At 34.6% G+C, this 6667-nt stretch overlaps 1 pseudogene; it reads left to right on the top strand.

Moving 5' to 3' along the window:
• Nucleotides 1-283: 283 nt before the first annotated feature.
• Nucleotides 284-4204, top strand: LOC149564942 (F-box/kelch-repeat protein At1g15670-like; annotated as a pseudogene).
• Nucleotides 4205-6667: the final 2463 nt, after the last annotated feature.

The raw sequence follows: 6667 nt of genomic DNA, 5'->3' as shown, positions 1-6667 counted from the left end.
TTTTGTATATACTTGATGTATGTCATAAAGGGGGGGGTCTTGATTACTCCATCCATCCATGCATCCTATCCTTTCATCTCTCCCTTTTTGGGGGAGGGTTTTTCCCATGAGGTTTTCCCTCTTTCTCCACTTTATGAGTGATTTCATTGTACTCTATACATGGGTACCTAACATGGCCTAATAGTTGGGACCCATCATGCATTTTCATCCTAGCTTTTGTGAGCTTAAGTGCATTCCCCTAAGTTGATTAATACCCATTTTGTCCACAAGTAGATGCTTCTGTCGCATGGCATCATTATGTTGGAAAAACCACACACTAATTTATTGTGTTGATAAAATCTATGTGGTATTTTTGCAATTCTGAATGGGCTATTAAAGTATTAGTGAGACACTTTGTAGTTTGCATAATTAACTGAGTTGTCATGTAGACAATTATTTACACTCTTAATTAAGCACATGGTGTCTACAAAATAATTTTATGTGTTATACCTTTGTAGGTTTATCCTCTCATCATCGCACTAACTCCTGTTCTTAATGGAGGATAATCCACTCCTAGTGGATAGGTGCTTGGTTGTGAGACTTATCAGTATGTTGATTCCTAGGCATTCTAGAAGCATTCCAAAAGCATTTATATTTAAGCACTCCTAGTGTGTGTGTACATGACAGAACATTGAATGACGATAAATCAATTTTGGATATTGTTATTCTAATCATACTCTTTTGGTCTATTCTTGTGCTTGTGCTTGAGTTCCTTGATCTTGGGTAATTTTTCCCTAAGGCAAATTCTTACAAGTTAAACCTACTATATTTATCAATTTCCTTTAGAGGGTAGAAGCTCTATGGTGTGGAATACCCTTAATATTGGTGCTCCACTGGTTAAGGAAAATATTTTTTTTGGATTTGTAGTAGAGGTTCTGAGGCTTTGTTCTAGACTGACTCGCGATATGGAACCCTCCACTTTTGTCTTCTCATTCACACTTGTAGGCTCTATGAGAGTCCTTTCTTTTTGTTGGTTGGGATATTGTAGCTCATTATAAAGAGAGCTATAATCTAAGTCTTGATGTTGGGTATAAGTGGAAGAATTCTTGTAACTAGCCTCTAGGGGGTTCTTAAGGGAACGTGTTGGAGCTCTCTCAAATTCCAGCCTCTAGGGAACATAGTTCCTTACTAGCACCTAATGTTTTGGCTTCAAGTGGTGTCACTTCTAGTAAATATTCTATTTCTATAGGGTACCTAGAGCTTACTAGAAAATTATTTGATATTGTGGAGGTTCCTTGGTGGAAGCAATTTTGGAATACATTATCTTGACCTAGATGTAGTTTCTTCATTTGGTTGACAGTTCACAACTGCTGCGTTACTTGGAATAATCTTTGTAAGTGAGGTTTCCAAGGTCCCTCAATATGTGGTTTATGTAGCAATGGAGAGGAGACTATCTCTCACCTTTTCTTTCAGTGTTTTTTGCTAGGAAAATTTGGCACTTTTGGTGGAATGTATGGGGTTGCCCATGTTGGCACATACCTTCTTTGCCCGAGTTTTAGGATCACCTAGGACATTCCCCTTCTAAGTCCACATTTCTTCAAGCTTCTTGGGCTATTAGTCCCTTATTTTTTGGCATGTCTAGTTTGAAATATATAGTAGGATCTTTTAGGATGTTAGAATTGGAGTTGTGCACCTATAAAAGGAAAGTTATTGGCTCTATTAAGGAAACTATCCTTGCAAAATGTGACCTGTTGGGTGGCATGGAACTCAGAGATGTTGACATTTGCAGTCACATGTCCTTTCCTCTTCACAATAGTACCCCTAGGTTTTTCACTCATCATTATGGGAAAGGAACTAGAAACTAGGCTCAATGAGTTACCCATGAGGGGCATTGGTCTCCTCCTTTTCCTAACATCCTTAAAATCAATACTGATGGCTCTTCTTGGTGAAATCCTAGCCCAATTGGTATACGGGGAGTTGAGCTTAACAACTCTAGAGAACTTTAGTTTTTCTTCTCTATCAACAAAGGTTGTCATACCAATAATCTCATGGAGGCCCTTGCTATCATGGTTAAGATGGAACAATGTTGTAAGGGGGGATGGAGAAGGATCATTTGTGAGACGAATTCTCGTGAAGTTTTGAATTTATTGAATAGCAAAGACCTAGCTGGCATTGGTTGGCATTTGGCTTTGGTTATAAAATAGATCATTCAGGTCTATAGATCTTTGACTCTGTTATTTTCATGCATATCCCTCAGGAGTGTATAGTTGTGATTAACTACTTGGTTAAATAACTTTTCAAGCACATACAAGATTGGAATATTGTTGATTAGAGATTTCTTTCCCCTAACTTATCTAATGAGTTGGATCAACTCATTGCTCAGGATATAGCTCATTAGAGCTCTTTGTATCTTTTGTTGTTCTTTTCTCTCTTGATTTCAATAAAATTTTTCCCTTCTTTTAGTTTAACCTCTATTGTATAATCCAAATCAAATAGATGATGAAAAACATATGTTTTGTAATTATTGTGTTAGTATGTTTGTTCAAAATCTTTAAATATTTTAAAAAAATTTTAAATATTGATTGAAAAATATAGCTTGTCTAAAAAATATTATTCATAAAATTTACCAACATTAAATGAAGAATATAAATAAACTAGACATATTTCACATTAATAAATTTTTAAAAATTATATTTTGTTTTTGTTTAATTTGTAAGAGGCTAAAGTTAAAATTTATTATTTTATATGTTGTGATTAATTATTATTATTATTGTTTATTAAGTTCAAGTAGACTTGAACCCAAGACATCCTAAATAAGCTCACAATTTACCATTGTACTATAGACTCTTGCCCTAAAAAATAGCTAATATATATTTTAAATAAGAAAAAGTTAAAATCAAAACAATATTAAAATATAAAAATTAATAGAAATTATATATATATATAACCCTTTTAAGTAAAAGAAATAACTTGGAATTAGCTCTTATTTAACGAATTAACAACGTGTGTCGGCCCACTTAAAAATAGGTAAATAAATAAAAGAAAAGTATTTGTCTATAAATTGTGAAGATCAAATTGGCATTAAAACAAGCAATTCAAGATTCAGAACACCCTCTGCTATAGATCCTAGAAAGTGCAATTGAAAATTGAGATCATTTCTCCGTAATACATACACCTTAGCAATGGGGGCTCTGTTTCCTTCTCTTCCAGATAAACTTGGGTTGCAATGTCTGCTGAGAGTGGAACTGGACTCCCATCACAACCTCAGATGCGTTTGCAAAAGCTGGAACGCCGCATTGAAGAGCCCCGACTTTTATGAAGAGAGAAAAAGATTGAACATCTCAGAACAACGGATTTGTATGTTCCAGAAAATAAACGGCAATTCCAAGAGAGTAGTGAAATATGACCCGGAAACGAACTCGCGCAAAATTTTACCTCCCATTCCCGCAGAAATTGATGGCATCTTTCGCTGCCATTTCGTGAAACAAAAACTGGTTTTGATCACGGATATGCTTCCTGATTCTACAAAAAGATGCGTGTGGCTGTACGATTTTGTTAGTTTGAAATGGCGAGAGGGTATGAAAATGCCAATATGGCTGAATAAATTTGCCTCTGCAACAGACGAGCAAAGGGGAATGATTTATGTGGCCGGAGGCTTAAGCTCTTCCTCTGGTAAAAGTTATGGCCGTCACTTGTTTGGGAGTCCCGTCAGCAGTGCTTTACTTTACAATGTGGAGGACGACAAATGGGATCATCTTCCCGACATGAATTTTAATGCTGCTTCAGTTTACACTATGGAGTATTTCAGTGGTGCTTTTGCTGACGGTAAGTTTTTGATTCCCACACAAGAAGTTGGAGAAGTAGGGCGAACAGATTTAACAGTAGGAATTTAGTGAGCGCATTTGGACGCATTTATTGCTTGTGTGATACGAGATTGATTGAGTATGACTATAAGCAAGATAAGGTGAGCATAGTTGGGACTTTTCCAGCAGAGGAATGGGGTCCTATCATTGACTTTGCTGTGGTCATTAGAAATAAAATCTTTGCGAGCACTTGGGAGACCGTTAGAGATGATCAGAACAGGGGATACAGGGACATAAAATTTGAAGGATTTTTCATGCTGGAGCCTCCGACTGAGAGAGGAGGAGCATTCAAGATGATTGCCATTGACAGACCATCGGGCGTCTTTGGTTCTCTTATATCAGCTGCTACTCTAGATCTTTAATGCTTTGTAAGCTGATACAATGTGAATTGTCATCTCTATTGACACTCATAAGCTATGGTAGCTCCCAACTAATTAGAGTAATATATATGCTGAGGATCTATTGGTTTATAGGTTATAGGTTTTGAATTCCATATCTGAACACCATTCTGAATTAATATCAATATTGCAATGAAAATATGTGAACTTTCTTTCTCTTTTGGGTATTCTTCTACCTTAATAAGAACTTTTGTTTTGATGATGAGTTGTTCAGAAACTGTGCTGCTTCAAATTGGTAGTTGAAGATTCATGTCTCTGAGTTTAAATTATTACGACAGCTCGCTGTGTCCCCCTTTTACCTGCTTTCCATCTCTATTTCTGAGTAAAATAATTGACACACCTTTAAGTGCTTTGGATTTAAGACATTAAGAACTGTGTTTGCTTTCGCAGATATTTGGTAAGTCTTGCTGATCATGAATAAGTAGAAGTTAGGAAAAAATTATGCAAGATATTGTATTTGTAAATCTACCTTTTTGAACAAGTTTTGAACAAAATAGATAATAACATCAAAATCTAACTTTAGCAAATATTAGCAGTTGGACTTGATACACAAATGCAAGAGCTCAGAATGCCCACTATCATTGGAACTCTTCATCCTCTTCTACAGGCTTCAAAATAAGATCACAACGTATATTCAAAATATAAGCACATCAATTTTTCTCTGAGCTGTGTTACAGTTATCAGAATCAGAGCGACTTAAAATAACAGTTATTCTCAGAGTTCATAGCTCTGCTGGGCAGCCCTGTTAGCAGATCTAAACCTCCATTGAAAAAAACGATTGCAATGCTCTATTATATTTCTCTGGTATTATCATTATTATGCATGCAAAAAGTAAGAGCAATTTGCCAATCAAATGGTTATGCAGGATCATTGACAACTAAGGTGATTTGTTTAGCTGCGATTTTTCCCTCATTGTGGCTGTTATGAATACATTAGGATTGATTGCTTCTTTTCCGTAAAATGTAAAATGAAAATTTCAAAAAAAGCACAAACATCCTTACAAGTGTGGATACTTGTTCGAAGTATCAGGGTTCTGAGAGGGGGGTGAATCAGAACACAATTAAATTATCTCACAATCTGATTTAAATAACTTTAATTCACAATTTACAGCAGTGGAGAAATCAAACTGTACTAAAATGTAAACATACAGAATAATATCAACTCACAGAAAGAAGACACACCAATTTTGTGTCGAGTGGAAAACCCTTGAAAATCCTCACGATTTTGTCATAGGGAGAAAAACCACTCCATGAACCTGTATTCTCTATTGAGTTCCAACTCTTTTACAATCAACAACTTCTACTGCTCAAGGTATTTTAACCCTTTTATCAGTACTGTAATTACAACTTTATACACATATATAAATGTGTATGTATGACATTTATACATGTATACAAGTTTATAATAAGACTTTCAATCTTTACAAACTGTTCTAAAATATAAGTCTTCTTTTTTGCCTCTTTTCAACTCTCTCACTTTAATTTACCAATGATCTCTATATGTATAGAGATGAAATTCGAAACTGATATGTTGCATGAACCTAACTAAACCAGTTAGGTTTGTTCAAAAAACTTCTTTCAAAATGTTGTTAAAAAAATCAACTAAATTCAGTTAAAACTCAAATGTGTCCTTTCTTTATGAAACTGTTTGTCATATCTTACTTTTTAATCAAAACTGTGCTGGAAGTATTCCGAGTTTAATACCCTCAAAAGAATCTTCAAGATAATCTGTTTGGAGTTTCGATCTTCCATGTGAATAAAAAGATCTGACAACAGCAAGGAAAGAAAGAACTAATATTTTTGAAACCCTTATTTTATCCATGGTTTATCTTTCTTTCTTCTCACATTTCTTACTGCTTTTACGAGAAGTATCTGACTGAAAATCATATTTTATAACCCAACTTTCTTTTTTTTTTAAATTGACAGAACTGAAAAATTTTCGCTATTGCCTCTTTAAAAAAACTTTGTTTATACCCTTTCAAGAAATGAGCGAATCTCTTTCTGGTTTTTGATTTTCTTCTTCTTTCAAAGAAGACAGACTTAAATTTTGAACTGATGATACAAAAGAAATTACAATGTCATACCTTGAATCATACATGTGAAGAAGAACAAACTAACCTGTGAAGTCCTCTTTTTCTTCCATTATTTTCGAAGAATCTCTTTTTCTTTAGAAGAAGAATATACTGACCTGTGAAGCCCTCTTTTTCTTCCATATAGAAGAAAACTTTATCTCACCATGTCATGCAATCAAATTTAAAAAAATGTGAGAAAAATAAATCTAATTCATAGCCAGAAGAAAAAAATTTCTCCATAAGAATTCATGCATCAAGGTAAGGGACCTAAATCATCGTGTATAAATGACGACCAACAATCATTATTTCTATTCAAGAAAAAAACCTTTCAGTTCATCAAGAAACCATATTCCAGT

This window comes from Cupressus sempervirens, chromosome 3 (assembly GCF_028749045.1).
Source record: "Cupressus sempervirens isolate cs-2001-9-10 chromosome 3, ASM2874904v1, whole genome shotgun sequence".
NCBI classification, from domain to species: Eukaryota; Viridiplantae; Streptophyta; class Pinopsida; order Cupressales; family Cupressaceae; genus Cupressus; species Cupressus sempervirens.
This window is presented reverse-complemented; position numbering and strand designations above follow the sequence as displayed.